The sequence below is a fragment of the Procambarus clarkii genome, chromosome 3 (genome assembly GCF_040958095.1).
Source record: "Procambarus clarkii isolate CNS0578487 chromosome 3, FALCON_Pclarkii_2.0, whole genome shotgun sequence".
Taxonomy (NCBI): Eukaryota; Metazoa; Arthropoda; class Malacostraca; order Decapoda; family Cambaridae; genus Procambarus; species Procambarus clarkii.
Window position 1 is genome coordinate 38,515,574 of NC_091152.1, and position 17,087 is coordinate 38,532,660.

The 17,087-nt window shown below is 43.4% G+C and overlaps 1 long non-coding RNA gene across 1 annotated transcript in view; it reads right to left on the reverse strand.

Annotated features, from left to right (window-relative positions):
* LOC138368221 (uncharacterized) overlaps positions 1 to 12,731 on the reverse strand; it is a 57,111-nt gene extending 44,380 nt beyond the window's left edge. The window contains exon 1 of the long non-coding RNA XR_011229542.1: positions 12,577 to 12,731. This is a non-coding gene — a long non-coding RNA (uncharacterized lncRNA). The remainder of the gene's footprint in view (positions 1 to 12,576) is intronic.
* Positions 12,732 to 17,087: the final 4,356 nt, after the last annotated feature.

Consider the following 17,087-nt stretch of genomic DNA (forward strand, 5'->3'; position numbering starts at 1 on the left):
CAATTGCAAACTAATAAAACGACCACCAGTACCAAAAGATCAGAAACCACAGCACCAGAGGAGAACATGAAGCACCCCAACCAGACCCCCAGAGGCAAATGTCAACAAAAAAATGAGCCTTAGAAAAACAGTCCGGAACCAAAGGGGCCACCATAAACAGAGGAGAAAAGAGAGCACCCGGTCCATTGACCAGGATGGCTCAGGTGGCGCATGACCAGGCCAGAGGTGAAACAACGCCCAAGAAAGCTTGCGGAGCGGAGCAGAAGTGACATCCACCTCAAACGCAAGCTGAAGCGGCTCCGCCAGCGGCGCATGATATGAGCTGACAGTATTTGGCATAAATTGACAGTCCTAAAACAACCAAGAGAGAAAGGACCAAACAACCTGATCAGAAATCAGACAAAAACCTACGAAGAGTCAAGAAATGCCGAAAGGACTGTCAGGAAACCTTGTACTGCCGCCGAGATGAAACTCACAGGTGGGACACCATCAACGAAGCCACCTACTCACCATGTAAGTGGTGATAAACCCGTGTCAAAAATACCAGACGCGAAGAGCAGAGGAGAAGATTGAACGAACTATGTACCGAATTGGACCGATCTGCTGAAAGAGGCGGAACTGCAGGAAAACCCTTAGGTTCGAACACCGAGCAAGCAGTGCCTAAAACCATGGCTAGGCTAGTCACCAAGGGGCCAATAGAACTACCCTCCCCCTGGTAAGTCTCCAGGATTTGGAGCAACAACTGAACTGGTGGGAAGAGGTACGGATAACCCCACCTCGACCAGTCCAGTCGAAATGCATCAACCCCGATGGCCACGCAGTCGGGGAAGGGTGCCGAATATACAGTAAGATGCCTTGACCAAGCCAACGTGAAGAGGTCCACGTCCGACTGCCCGCACGTCCAGCAGAGCCAACAGAATGAGTCAGCGTCAACCTTCCATTCCGTGGACAGGGGAATGAAACAGAACAGGCCATCCACCAGGACGTTGGACACTCCCTGGACATGAACCGCCAGGAGAACCAAACCCTAAGAACTCAACAGACGAGTCACCCAAAGGAACCAGCTCCAAAGAGCCAAGGATCACATTAAACCCCCATGGTTCAGACAATGAACCACAGGGGAGCAGTCTGAATGGAGCTGGATCTTTGATCCACGAGCGAGACGAACCTTCTGAAACGAATACCACACCACCACGAACTCCCGTGCTGTGCTGAGCCCGATGGAAGGACGGACCCTACCGACCCTGGCCAGCCTGGAGAGCACTGGTCACAAAGCCCCAGCCGAGAGATTAGGCATCCGTGAACACGAGTGAGGGCTCGAATAGGTAACGCTAATGGGTCATCACAACCTGGGTAAGGTGTGTGAACACACGAGGTGCCAGATTTAAGTTGAAAGGAAGACAACGAAAGTGACAAAACCAAGTCAGTCCATGAACCCTGGATGAATCAGGACATGCCAATACGTGTCCCAGAATTCCAGGGATACCATCCATGTGAACACCGCGCCAACCAGACGAAGGCGGGTCCAAAGGAGGAGCCGAACACGAACCCGACACCAGTGGCCTACCATGACGAGATGAACCACGAGCCTTGGCACAACCCTTCCGGGAAGGCCCACTACGGGACCCCCAAAGAACCAGCAAGTCCGACATAGGACGGCAAGAAGCTGAAGCAGCCTGAATATACTGCACAAAGGCTGAAGCCTCAAACAGGAGAGGACAAAAGGGCGAAGACAACCTAAAAGCCAAGGCCCAAACGGATTCCACAGAAGAGGCAAGCAGTGACGGCCGACACACAAGCCGGTAAGCATAAAACAGCGCAACCACATCCCGCAACATCGGCGCGAATAGCTCCAGCAAGGCAGCCAACAAGCGAGCCGACGAGACCAAGGCGCCATAACCAGGGACAGCCTCAAGCGCTCCACATCCTCAGTGAGCCAGTCCGAAGACAGCTCGAGGAGGGGAAAGAAAAGCAAGGCCGAAGCCAAAAGGCCCCGGGCACGCAAGTCCTCGGCCACCAGCGCCGCCGAAAGGGAGGGAACCTGCACATGGAGCTGAACGACACCAACATCCTGGGGAAGGGCAGGAGCAAACAAGCACTCATTGAGGCGCTCTAGGTCACCCCCAGGAAAACCTGCAACACCGTCTAAGCCTACTGCCACTCAAGTGTGCGAGAACGACAGAAGGAGTGCCAGGCCTCCAAGGTAAAGACAGGACTGTCCACCAGCCATGACGACTCCAGAACCTCGTAACAGAGCCAGAAAAGGAACAAAGTCTCAAACCTGAAAGCCGAGTGATCCATTGCCGAGGCATAATCCGGGTCACGCAGGTGGTTTGCTGCAAGGGCTTCCCACACCACAGCAGGTTGGATGCAATAAGCAGAAAACCTCCGGAAGGACGGAACCGAAGTACCCAGGGGAACATGGAACCGAACCAGGGGAGGGGCAGACACCAAGTCCTACTCATACGCAGAGGATGGAAAAGAAAACCCCACACCTTGTAACAGTAAACCCCGCTCAAAGGGCAGAAAAACCTAGGCGGGGTCCAGCGGAGCCCAAGGTCCCCAAGTCAGCCCCTCCCCAGCCCCAAGGTCTTCCTCCGCAGGACCCAGGCCCGAGTCCTCCCCCCAAGCACCGACCCCACCAGACAAGGCCGTAGAAGCCGGGCAAAAGGGGGCTCACTGGTCAGACCCAGAGGCTTTGGCCAGTTGAGTAGACTCGAATGCCTCCGTCGCCACACCGGAAGAGGCATCCCCCGAGGCTGCCCGAGTCTCAAGACCAACTAACCCCTGCCCCGACTCCAAAACCCTCAGACGTTTCGGGGCCAAAAGCAGGGGAGGGAACCAGAACGAACAACAGGAGGGGAAGGACAAGGAGGTGCAGACTGAACCAGGGTCGAGGCGACCCCCACCCCCCCAAGTCTGGGTCCCTATAAGCAAAACGGGACAGCCGCTGGGCATCCGGGTGAGCAATCAACCGAGCGTGTTGCAACAAACGAAACCTAAAATGCACCGCCTGCACAGCCTGTACCCGAAGATGATCATCTGCAGATTGGGTAAATTGAGTCACCAGCAAGCAGCAAAACTCACAGGGCTCAGGGTCGAAAGTGTCACCGACCCAACAGGCTGCGTGACGGAGGCAAAAACCGTAAGGGTCGCCCTAAGACAAGGGGATCGAACAACCCTCAAACTCGCATGAAGCGAGAGGGGGGACTCCGGAGTCGCATCCATCGGACCCACGCGTCCCCTAGGGGATTCCCAGGGTCCTGAGCATTTACTATAGGAGGACTCGCGCTCAGGTAAACCCAGGCAGGGGGCACCACCAAGTATCAGGATGAGGTCAAACACCATTGGCAAGTAGGGCAGAACCCCCTTACCAAGGCAAAAACAAAAAGAAACAAAATCCCACAAGAGGACAACATACCCCCTCGGGAGCCGGTCGGCCGAGCGAACAGCACACTGGACTTGTGATCCTGTGGTCCTGGGTTCGATCCCAGGCTCCGGCAAGAAACAATGGGCAGAGTTTCTTTCACCCTATGCCCCTGTTACCTAGCAGTAAAATAGGTACCTGGGTGTTAGTCAGCTGCCACGGGCTGCTTCCTGGGGGTGGAGGCCTGGTCGAGGACCGGTGCTGCGGGGACACTGAAAAACCCCGAAATCATCTCAAGATAACCTCAAGATAACCCCAATGAACAGAGCTGGCCGCTGTGATTGGTGATAAGCTGCACAGCACCCTGCACCCCTTACTAGTGCAAAACTGCCTTCTACCCTAAGGTAAACTAGGGAGTCAAAACACCCAAGTACCCAAAGGGCGGCTGAAAAATTGAGTAGTTAAACGGACCCACAGAGGCAGATCCCAAGGAACCTGCCCCAAGCTCCAAGGACAGTACTTACAGGGTACCTAAGGAAGGGAACCCTAGGCGCATGCAGCCCGAGAACTAAAGAGTAACTCCTGGCTCTCGCACCCCTGGAGAACAGCCTTCACACACAAGGCACAGTGCAGTAAAAGTCTGGAGCCAGATGTAAGCTGATATTGATCCTGAACAAAATCTACTGTCACAAATCTATAAGAACCCCCATATTGATCATCACTACCTGTACTGCAGGTATTACACAGCACACTAGGCAAAAGCCAAACTCTAAAATAACACTTGCTTATCAGTTTTCAACCAAAATGTCAGATCTCTTTGAAAACATTTTGATGATATAAATGTACTACTCACAGCACTAGGTACTAATCATTCATTATTTTAACAGAAACCTGGCTAAGTAAAGACCGTACCCAACTGTGACGGGAAAAGTTGGTGGTCGTGCAGTCTCTGTAATGTTAGTCACATAAAGCAAATAAAATATAAAATGAAAAGAAAAAGTAAACTGCAAGTTGTCTTCACCCTCAGGTAAACTGTAGGATAAAGCAGAAGGAAAAAACATTTAAAAATACTTTACTTTGATAGAAAAATTAAGTTAAACAAATTACAAAAATATCCAGGCTTGGCTCTAATACAAAGTGTGCAAACAAACAAGATGAATAATCAAATTTACGTTATGTTAAGGTGCAAAATAAAATATGGTGCAGGAATACTGTGAGCTAGTCTGACTAAATCTGTTACCAGACCGAGATGTGTTACCGGGTCTACTCAGTTGAGCAAGCAGCAGTAATCTGAACTTGTAGTGGGCTAGGTAGCCCTATTTATACAGAATGACGGCCGGCCAGATGGCGCTGGTGACTTCTTTAACTATTAACCGGCTCATAAACTACTTGTTTCAGGTGGCGTGAGCTCCCAGCGACCCAGGTGCGAGGTGGGGTGACGGGCAGTGGTGAAGGGGGAAGACTGGTATACTGTCTAGACGTCTAGAAGTAGTAGTAGTTCTTGTGGCTGCAGTACTTGCATATATAGACGTGATAATGGAGCAGGCCGAATCTCTTCCTAGAGATTTTACCGTGATTAGGTACTAATCTATCATCCATTATTTTAACAGAAATCTGGCTATGTAAAGACCATACCTAACTTTACAACTTAGCTGGTTATAAGGCCATTCACAACTGTAGGCCTAACAAAAAAGGAGGTAGCACAGCTATATATTACCAAGATACCTTCATCTGCAATAGTGTCATTAGTGATAGAAATGACTACTGTAAATATACCTATGCTCAATTCTCGATTAAATCCATTAAATCCTCCTTCACTATTGGAGCCATCTATTGATTTCCTAATACAAACATAGCTGCATTCTCAGATAACCTGAAGAATCTTATCATAAACAACAACTTTAACAAAAATCACATTATTCTGGGAGGTAACTTCAATATTGACCTGTGTCAACAAAATAGCCCTCAAGTAAACTATTTCTTAAACAGCATGAACTCCTGTATGTTAATCCCCACAATCACCAGGCCCACCCAATTCACTCAAACATCTGCTACTACCTAGGATCATTTATAGACTAACATAGCAGCTCTCCTTACATCTGGTATAATCACTGACAGAACAACTGACCACTATCCTACCCTCCTCATAGCAAAAATGGACATAAAACCACCAGCTAACAAGAAACTAACCTTTAGGTTGCACAGTGAAGCAGCAATAGGCAATCTCTCAAATGCCCTCCACAATATAAACTGGGAATCTGAATTTAATAATACACAAGATATAAATTTATTAACTAACCTCTTCCTTTTCAAAATTTTAAGCCTTTACAATACTTATTGTCCTCTCCTCACCAAGCAAGTAACTGGTAAAAGGTTAAATAATCCCTGGCTCACAAAGGGCATACGCAAAGCAATCGACAAGAAACATGAATGTAAAAAAAAAAAACTTTTTGGCGTAGTTGCAAACTAAGTACAGTACTGTAGTTAAGAGGTACAGTACAGTAGTTGCAAACTAAGTACAGTAGTCAGTGTTAACCAGTATACTGTAATAAGAAAAGTAAAAGTTTCCTATTATGAGAATAGATTCAAAGAAGCAAAAGGCAACATGAAAAGCACATGGAGAGCCATCTCTAACATCCTAGGAGCTAAACAACATTCACATAACCAGATAAAAATCTCTAAGGAAGGTCATATACCTGCAACAGATCTAGAAACAGCAACTGAATTTAATAGCTTCTTTTCATCGATTGGATCTAACCTTGCCAGAAAAAACCCACACTCAGACACGTTACCACATATCTTTCACGCAGCTACCCAAACACTCTTCTCTCACCAATCAGCCCTACAGATGAATTTTACATCATCACACTCACTAAAAACCAAAGCTGGGAACATTAGTGAAATACCATCCATGGTAGACAAAAGTGTCTCCCATGCACCACCCATAGCTTTGCTGTTCAACAAATCTCTAGTCGTACCTTCCCTGAGATCCTTAAAAAAAAAAAAAAAAAGCACGAGAAACGAAAGTTCATAAAGGAGGCAATTCAGCAGACATAAACAATTACAGACTAATATCAAATTTACCTATATTATCAAAACTATTTGAAAAATTATTTACTAACAGCTCTACTCCTATCTTATAAAATTCAACATGCTAAGTCCCTGCCAGTTTGGCTTCCGCTCCCAAAAAGAGTACCAATGATGCAATTAATAAGTCTCCTTGATATAATCTACTCAGCCCTTGACAAAAATGAGTTTCCAATTGAACTCTTCATTGACTTTTCATTGATTCACTTTTTTGATACTGTTAACCATAACTACCTCTTACTTAAACTCAACCTGGAATCCGAGGCCTTGCCCTAAACTATATCCGATCCTATCTTAGTGACAGACACCAATATGTAGCCATCAATGACAACCTCTCCCACTCTACCATTAATTGCAGGGGTGCCACAAGGCAGCATCCTAGGACCTCTCCTATTTCTTATATACAGTACATCAATGATCTGCCTAATGTCTCTAACATGCTTAATCCTATATTGTTTGCTGATACTACCCTCATCTACTCAGACCCTAACCCGCACATCTATATAAATAAAAATGGAAATGTTCATTTGTGCATAACCGCTAATCTCCGAAAGTTCTTTACCGATTGCTTTGAAATTTTCACACAACGTTCCATTCGCATCCAAGCAGGGTTTTATATAAATACTATATAGATGTCGCGTCTCTAACGGTAAAAAAAAAAAAAAAAACATTCTTTTTCTGAAAAACTCTTTTTCTGAAAAACTCTTTTTCATGCGAGGGAAATCTTCGAAACCTCTTTACCAATGGCTTTGAAATTTTGACAACGTTGCATTTGAATAGGTGCGTCTTTTTATATATCTACTATATACATGTCTCACCTGTGACAGGAAAAAACATGCCTTTTTTGAAAAACAGCGCCACCTGTTGGACGTAAGAGCAACACACGCTGTAATCTTCGAAAGTTCTTCACCGATTGCTTTGAAATTTTGACAACGTTGCATTTGAATAAGCGAGTGTTTTTATATATCTACTACAGTACATAGATGCCACCCCTGTGACAGGTAAAAACATGCATTTTTTAAAAACAGCGCCATCTGTTGCACATAATAGCAACATGCACGCTATACTAAATACGTCACGAATTCCATTTCAATGTTTCCAATTGCAATGATAAATTTTATTTTCATAGATTTTGATTTATTTTATTTTAATTTAATTATTTTGTGACTGTGTTGTAATTGAGCTGTGTTGTTTACCATATCGTTCATTTCGTAAGTACAGTATAAGTAAAGATGCCACACCTGTGACAGGTAAAACTATGCTTTTCTTGAAAAACAGTGCCATCTATTGCATGTACGAGCAACACACATGCTATACTAAATATCCATTTCAATGTTTCTGATTGCATTAATAAATTAAATTTTTATAGATTTTGATTTATTTTCATTTTGATTTAATTATTTTGTGTAAATTGCATTGGAATTGAGCTGTGTTGTTTACCATACCATTCATTTCATGAGTACAATTTTTTTTTTTTTTTCATATTCTCATTTCATTTTTTAACTTTTTTTCTTATATTTCAGTGATGGGAACATCAGATCACTTGATGTTCCCAATTTTCTGATGGGAACATCAGACCATTTAGGAAGGCATCGGACGAGGGAGTGGGGAATGGTGGGGATAACGAGGAGACGGAAGCGAGAGATGGTGGGGAGGACGAGGGGACAAGGGAGGGGGTAATGGTGGGGAAGGACGAGGGGACGGGGGAGTTTGGGATGGGGGAATGGAGAATGGTGGGGAGGACAAACGGACAGGGGAGTGCGACATGGTGGGAAGGAAGAGCTAGGGGATGGAGGAGTGGAGAATGGTGGGGAGGACTGGGGGACACGGAAGGTTGCTGTGACTCAGCAACACACATGCGTTGCTGAGACACAGCAACGCATGGCCGGGTACTGCTAGTATTAAATAATGTAAATAATGAATTAAAAAAATCAACTTATGGATGTCAACCAACAACTTGCACTAAACATAGAAAAGACCTACTACATCTTGCAATTTGGAAGCAAATCAACAAATGCAATTCAGCTTCAGACAGACAATGTTAACATCAGCAATAAAAATGATGGAAAGTTCCTTGGCCTATACTTAGACAAGAGACTTAACTTCAGCACCCACATAACACATAACTAAGAAAGTCTAAAACAGTTGGTTTACTCTCTAAAATCAGATATTATGTACCTTACTCTGCTCTCCTCTCACTATTATGCACTTATCTATCCCTATCTTACTTATGGTATCTGTGCATGGGGTTCAACCTCTGCAAACCACCTCAAGCCCATCATCACCCAACAAAAATCTGCTATCAGAACAATAACAAACTCTGCTTTCAGACAACACACAGCTCCCCTGTTTAAATCCCTAAATATGCTAAACAAATTCACTCCACACATTCTTTTGTGCCAATTACATTTACAAAACCCTTTTCTTAGGTGCAAACCCTGTTCTGAAACCCTTCCTGGACAAATGTATTAGTACACACAATCACCAAACCAGACATAAATAACTCTTTGATATCCCCAGAGTCAAACTTAATCTTTGTAAACACTATACAAATAAAGAGACCTAGTTTGTGGAACTCGCTCCCTAACGAATTGAAAAGCAGTCCATTTTTTGCCTTATTCAAAAACAAAAAGTACATAATTTCATTTTCATAGTTTCCTACTGAGTGCTTTAACTCGCACTGTCTCTAGTGCTACCCAATCCCCAATATATGTACCTAACCCATATAACTTTACCATTGTAATCTTTGATATCATCTGATATCATGGTTGTTATATTGAGTGCATATTCTACTTCATTATTCCTTGAAATAATCTTCAAATTGTGCTACAATGAACCAATTGATAACCCTGAAAGTTTACCCAAATGTACCTAGAAATCCTTGTCATTCTAATGTATTAATCTAATCTTTGTTTATTGTGTAAAAATTTCTTACAATTTGTAAACATTTTTTGTCAATTTTGCTGGAAATTATCTACTTAACTTTCTGTTAGATTAAGGACTTGCCCAAAACGCTATGCCTGCTAGTGGCTTTACAAGAATGTAAAAGCATCATCATTACTATGTACAGTACTCTCTGAACCCCCAATGTACCTTCTTGTAAGCTAAATAAATAAATAGAAATAACAAAAATAAATAAATAATACATGGGTTAAACAATCCATGGCTTACTAAGGGTGTACTGTACTTAAATCTATTAATAAAATACATGACCATGAGAAGAAGTATGGGTTAGGGGTCATGTCCAAATTAAGAAGTTTCAAGGAGATACTGTACTCATCAATGCTGTCTAAAATAATTAGGAGAGCCAAAATAAAATACTATGAAAATAAATTAGACCAAATTAAGGGCAACATTAAGAAAACATGGAACACTATTTTCCAAATATTAGGATAAAAATAGATTTTGAATAAAAAACCAATAATCATATCCAATGACAATGGTGTGCTTTCAGCCTCTGACACTGCTACTAAATTCAAGTTTCTTCTCATCCATTGGCACATTCCTTGCAAATGATATCCCATCCTCCCTAACTAATGTTAAGGATTACCTTACAGGAAACTTTCCAGTCTCTCTGTACCTAACTCCCGCTAATTCCTTTGATATTATGATAAGCCTTTCTCTTATAAAAAATGTCAAGTACCCTAGCTGAGATACCAACTAATTTACAAAAAAGCCTCCAGATTTCTAGCTCCAGCAATTGCATTGCTCTACAACAAATCACTAACTCCAAAAAGTTCTGGATATTCTAAAAAAAAATTGTGAGAAACCCCAGTCCATAAATGTGAGATCTCACAATTGTCAATAACGTCAGACCTATATCAATTCAGCCAACCTTGTCAAAAATATTTTAAAGCTAATCTACCAGCAGCTTTACTCTTATCTAGCTAAACACAATATACAGCACTTAGCTCTTGCCAAAATGACTTCAGACCCCAAAAAAGCACTAATGATGCATGCAGCTCTTGACAAACTCTTCTCAAACTCAAACACTATGGAGTTAGAGGTCACTCCATTGAGTACATGCAATCTTACCTCATGGGCAAAAGCAGTACTGTACTTTATGAGCTCGCTTATCCAAACAATGCAACACGTGCCCTACAGCCACGGCTCGCGCGCAGCCCGGGCTCCACGGCTCGCGCGCAACCCGGGCTCCACGGCTCGCGCGCAGGCCGGGCTCCACGGCCACGGTTCACGCAACACATGATAAATCCTGCCTCACAGGTTTAATAGAATTCTATGACCAGGCAACAAAGTTAGGCAAGAAAGAGAAGGGAGGGCAGACTGCATTTTCTTGGACTGTCAGAAAGCCTTTGACACAGTACCTCACAAAAGGCCGTTACAAAAGTTGGAGCAACAGGCAGGAGTGAAAGGTAAGGTGCTCCAGTGAATAAGGAAGTATCTAAGCACCAGGAAACAGCAAGTAACTGTGAAAGGAGAGACATCAGAGTGACGCGACATCAGCGGAGTCCCACAGGGCTCTGTGCTTGTACCTATCCTGTTTCTGATATATATAAATGATGTTTCAGAGGGTATAGACTCATTCCTCTTAATGTTTGCTGATGCAAAAATTATGAAAAGAATCTAGACAGATGAAGATAGACAGAAACTACAGGACGACCTGGACAAACTGGAGGAATGGTCTAGAAAATGGCTACTAATGTTCAACTCAGGAAAGTTTAAAGTAATGAAATTAAACAAAGGGAGCAGAAGGCTGAACACAAGGTACCGTCTGGGAGGTGAAATTCTGCAAGATTCAAATAGAAAGATCTGGGGGGGGGGGTTGATATCACACTGAACCTGTCCCCCAGAAGCCCACATCAAAAGGATATTATCAGCGGCATATGCTAGACTGGCCAACATAAGAACTGCCTTAGAAACTTGTGTAAGGAATCATTCAGGACCTTGTATACCACTTATGTCAGACCAATTCTGGAATATGCAGCTCCAGCCTGGAGTCCATACCTACTTAAACACAAGTCAAAGTTAAATTAGATTCAGAGGTATGCCACCAGAATAGTCCTGGATCTGAGTGGTATGAGTTACAAGGAAAGGCTAAGGGAGCTGAATCTCATGTCCCTGGAAAATAGAAGAATATGGGGAGACATAACCACCTACAAAATTCCTAGGGGAATTTACAGGGTGGACAAAGATAAATTATTTAGCACGGGTGGAACACGAACAAGGGAACACAGGTGGAAACTTAGTACCCAGATGAGCCACAGAGACATTAGAAAGAATTTTTCCAGTGTCAGTAGTTAACATGCAGTAATGTGGTGGAGGCTGACTTCCTACAGTTTCAAACAGAGCCCAGTAGGCTCAGGAATCTGTACACCAGTTGATTGACGGTCGAGAGGCGGGACATAAGAGCCAAAGCTCAACCCCCGCAAGCACAATTAGGTGAGTACATGCTCTACCCCCACAACACATACACACTAGAGCCACGGTTCACACAATACACACACTTATAGCCACGCCCACAACCCGCGCCACACGCCCACAACCCGCCCTCCACGCCCACAACCCGCCCTCCACGCCCACAACCCGCGCCCCACGCCCACAACCCGCCCTCCACCCCCACAACCCGCGCCCCACCCCCACAACCCGCCCTCCACCCCCACAACCCGCCCTCCACCCCCACAACCCGCCCTCCACCCCCACAACCCGCGCTCCACCCCCACAACCCGCCCTCCACGCCCACAACCCGCCCTCCACGCCCACAACCCGCGCTTCACGCCCACAACCCACGCTACACGCTTACAACACCCGCTCCACCCCCACAACCCCCGCTACACCCCCACAACCCGCTCTCCACCCCCACAACCCGCTCTCCACACCCACAACACCCGCCCCACGCCCACAACACCCGCTCCACGCCCACAACACCCGCTCCACGCCCACAACCCGCGCTCCACCCCCACAACCCCCGCTCCACTCCCACAACCCGCGCTCCACACCCACAACCCCCGCTCCACTCCCACAACCCCCGCTACACCCCCACAACCCGCGCTCCACACCCACAACCCGCGCTCCACGCCCACAACACCCGCTGCACGCCCACAACACTCCAGGCCTGCCCACAGATACAATGACAAGGCAAACATTAACTAGCATCACCTCACCCATACTGTTGGAGGTCATCTTCCTGGTGTGTGGCGGACGCCTGCATGGTGCGGGTGTTCCTGCAGGGGCGGTCAGCAGGAGTCCGGGCTACACTCCGTCCGCGTCGCCTGCACGCGTCACACTGACTGATCTCCCACTACCACGCTCCTCTCCTCCCATTACCACGCTCTTATACTATATACAAAGATATTACAAATATACTCCATATTTCTCTACATGTTTTGATGTCTGTGGGACATATAACAAATATTATGTTATAGAATATTGCAGAATTTAAATTTTTAAAAAGTGTACTGCCGCGCACTCGTTGCTTCATTACAAACCCCTGCCATTTTTGGGCGTGAGGATGGACATAGGCGATATAAATTGTATTAATTTATATACAATATTTGCAACTGCAAGTTGCGTGGAAATTTGCAACTGCAGTTGCTAGTAATTTGCAACTGAAGATGCTGGAGTTTATTGCAGCTTCGCGGTTGCTAGTAAGTAGCAGCTGTACAATACAATACAATACAATGCAATACAATTTTATTTAGGTAAGGTACATACATACAATAAATATTTACAAGGATTGTTTGACTTATAGATAGAGCTAGTACATACAATGCCTAAAGCTACTATTACGCAAAGCGTTTCGGGCATGATAAACTTAAATGACAAGCTTAATACTAATTGAGCATAATGAGTAGAATGAAAACAAGAAATGAAAACATAGATGAAAAAGCAGCACAAATACAATTATGTCGACAAACAGCGCTCTTTAAAGAAAAAAACAGACATTGGTTGACAATAGAAGGGTAAGGTAGGTTACAGGAAATTTATTAGGTATAGCTTCGCTTTTAACTTAAACTGGTTGAGAGAGGTACAGTCTTTAACATGGTTGGGAAGGTCATTCCACATTCTGGGCCCCTTGATTTGTAGAGCATTTCTAGTTTGATTAAGTCGTACTCTAGGAATATCAAAACTGTATTTATTTCTGGTGTGATGCTCAACCTGTCCTCTTAAAAAGAACGTCGCTTTTGGCCGTTTGCCCGTATGGCCGAATTTGGACGTAATTTGAAAATGAAAAAAAAATAAAATAAATTTGGGATTTCTTTTTTCAACAACAGTAAGTTAAGGGTCCTCTGATAGGTTAGGTGGGCAGGAAATTCTCATAAAGTTTCAAAACGTTATGAAAAACGTGAATTTAAAGTGTCCTCTTATAACCTCTGCGCGTAAGGCGGACGACTCAAATAGAAAACGGAACACAACGTCACTTTTGTGAGTCGATTTCATTTCAAATTACGTCCAAATTTAGCCATATCGCGCATACCAGCCAAAAGTGACGTTCTTTTTAAGAGGACGGGTTGGATGCTCATGGGTTCTGATAAAACCTTCTATGAAGCTTTTGAGATCAGGATTGGCATTATAGTTTAGCGTTTTATATATGTATAATACACATGAGAGAATGTGCAGTGACTTAATGTCTAACATATTCAGAGATTTAAGTAGGGGTACCGAGTGATGTCTGGGGCCAGAATTGGATATTGTCCTAATAGCAGCTTTGTGTTGAGTAATTAGAGGACGTAAGTGATTTTGGGTAGTAGAGCCCCAAGCTCAAATACCATAGTTGAGATATGGATAGATAAGGGAGTAATAGAGAGTCACCAGGGCAGGGCGTGGTACATAATATCTGATCTTAGAAAGAATGCCCACAGTTTTTGAAACTTTTTTTGATATGTTTAGAATGTGTCCCTGGAAATTAAGCTTGTGGTCAATGAGAATGCCAAGGAATTTGCCATCTAATTTGTTACAGATTTGGGTATTGTTTATTTTGAGATTTATTTGATTAGAGGATTTATTGCCAAACAGAATATAGAAAGTTTTGTCAATGTTAAGGGTGAGTTTGTTGGCAGTTAGCCACAGATGGACTTTATTTAGCTCAGTATTTACTGTAGCATTTAGAGCAAGGGGATCAGGACTGGAGTAAATGAAGGTTGTGTCGTCAGCAAATAGAATTGGTTTGAGGTGTTGGGAGGCATTTGGAAGGTCATTAATGTAGAACAGAAAGAGGAGAGGGTCAAGTATGCTGCCCTGGGGAACACCAATGTTGATGGGTAGGGTGGGAGAAATTGTATTATTCACAGAAACATATTGGAGCCTGTCAGTAAGGTAGGATTTGAGGTATTGTAGGGAGTGTCCTCTGACTCCATAATGATGTAATTTAAGAAGAAGGTTTTGGTGGTTGACAGTGTCAAAAGCTTTACGCAGGTCCACAAACAACCCAACAGGGAACTCATTTTTATCAAGAGCTGTATGAATCGAGTTAAGCATACTAATAAGTGCATCGTTAGTGCTTTTTTTTGGTCTGAAGCCATATTGGCAAGGGCTAAGTATATTGAGTTTGGCTAGATATGAGTAAAGCTGCTTATAGATTAGTTTTTCAAAATTTTTTGACAAGTTTGGCAGGATAGATATAGGTCTGTAGTTGTTAACATCTGTGAGATTACCACATTTGTGGACAGGCGTTACTCTCGCTTTTTTTTAGAATATCTGGGAAAGTTTGGAGTTCAAGTGACTTGTTGAAGAGCAAAGCAATAGCAGGGGCTAAAGATCTGGAGGCTTTTTTGTAAATTAAAGTTGGTATCTCCTCAAGGGCACCAGACTTGGTTTTAAGGGAAAGGATTATCTCATTGACGTCAGTGGAATTAATAGGCTTTAGGTACAGAGACTGTGGATAGTTACCTGAAAGATAGTCATTAATGTCTGTACTGGAAGATGGAATATCATTTGCAAGGGATGAACCAATGGAAGAGAAGAACCTATTGAACTCAATAGCAGAATCAGAGGCTGAAAGCTGACCATCGTTATTAGACAGGAGAGTCGGTTTGTTATTTAAAGACTTCTTTGATCCCAATATTTGAGAAATTGTTCTCCAAGTTTGTTTAATGTTGCTCTTTATTTGGGTAAATTTATCTTCGTAGTATTTAGTTTTGGCTCGTCTAATTATCTTAGACAGCAATAATGAGTAATTCTTTGAGAATTCTTTGGAGACAATTCCTAACCTATACTTCTTCTCAAGGTCATGTTTTTTATTAATAGATTTAAGTATTCCCTTTGTAAGCCAGGGATTGTTAAGCCTTTTGGTTGTGACTTGTTTTGTAAGCATAGGACAGTGGGTATTATAAAGGCTTAGAGTTTTTTGAAGAAAAGATTGCACTGCTAGGTTGATGTTCACTATGTTACCTAACTCGGACTCCCAGTTGACATTATCAGCAGCAGTTATAAAATTGTCTATAGCAGTTTCATTGTGTAGTCTAAAACGTATCACTCTTGACTCAAGAGGTGGTTTGCTAATGTTAGTTAAGAGAAATGTGGGGTAATGATCTGTAATGCTATCGGTGATTATACCTGAAGCGGAGAGGTTATGTTTGTCCAGATGTGATCGAGCGTCGTGGCAGTGCTATCAGTGATTCTAGTAGGTCTAGTGATTAAGGGTATGAGGAAGCAGGAATTCATACAGTTGAGGAAGCTAACAGCAGTGGGGTGTTCAGGCTCGCAGAGGTCAATATTAAAGTCCCCTGCGATAATTAGGTGGTTTTTGTTCAGTCTGTTATCAAGTATTAGATTTCTAAGGTTTGAGTTGAATTCGGACACATCAGTGTTAGGAATTCTATAAACTGCACCCACAGTCAGGACAGACTCGGCACCCTTGACTCTGAAGCTGGCGAAGATATACTCCCCATAGCAGTCTCTGGTTCTAATTTCTTTTAAGCATGTTAGTTCTTGGTGGTAGTAAAGAGCGGTGCCACCACCTCTCTGAAGTTGACGACAGTTGTGAATTGCTGAGTAGCTAGGCATGTTAAAGAGCTGAGTAGTATCCTCTTTCAACCATGTTTCAGTAAGTATAATAAAAGAGAATTTGTTGTCAATAGCTTCAATCAAGGCACTTACATCATCGAAGTGTTTACCTAGGGATCTAACGTTCAAATTGATTACAGAGATATTGTGATTATGAGTTAATACATTGTTTACATCATGTGCTGCAAAATATCTGCAATTTAGATCATTAAAGTGATAATTGTCATAGATAGTGGATAAGAGGTTAAGTTCAGGGTCTATACATGTCTGCATAAAAAAAGCTGATTGCAGGAAAAACAAGGGAAGAAAGGCAAATAACAAGGTAGAAATAAGCTATAAAATAGGGAAAAAGATGTACACAATACAGAACAAAGCAAACTCAAAAGGGGCTTACAGGGGTACAATGGAGTAAGGGAGTATGGCTAGGCTAGGCAACCTAGGTAATAAATGAGATTAACGAAAAAACATATAAACATGGACTATACAAAACACAGGATATAGAAATACAAAACAAAAATATAAACAAGACTAAGCAATACAAAAACAAATTGAGCAAAATTGAAAAATGAAAAATGAGGTAGATTGCTTACAAGTACTCTCAGGTACACTGTAAGTAACAATTTGCAATTTGAGATGCAGGCAAAGCCAGGGGTACAATGGAGTAAGGTAG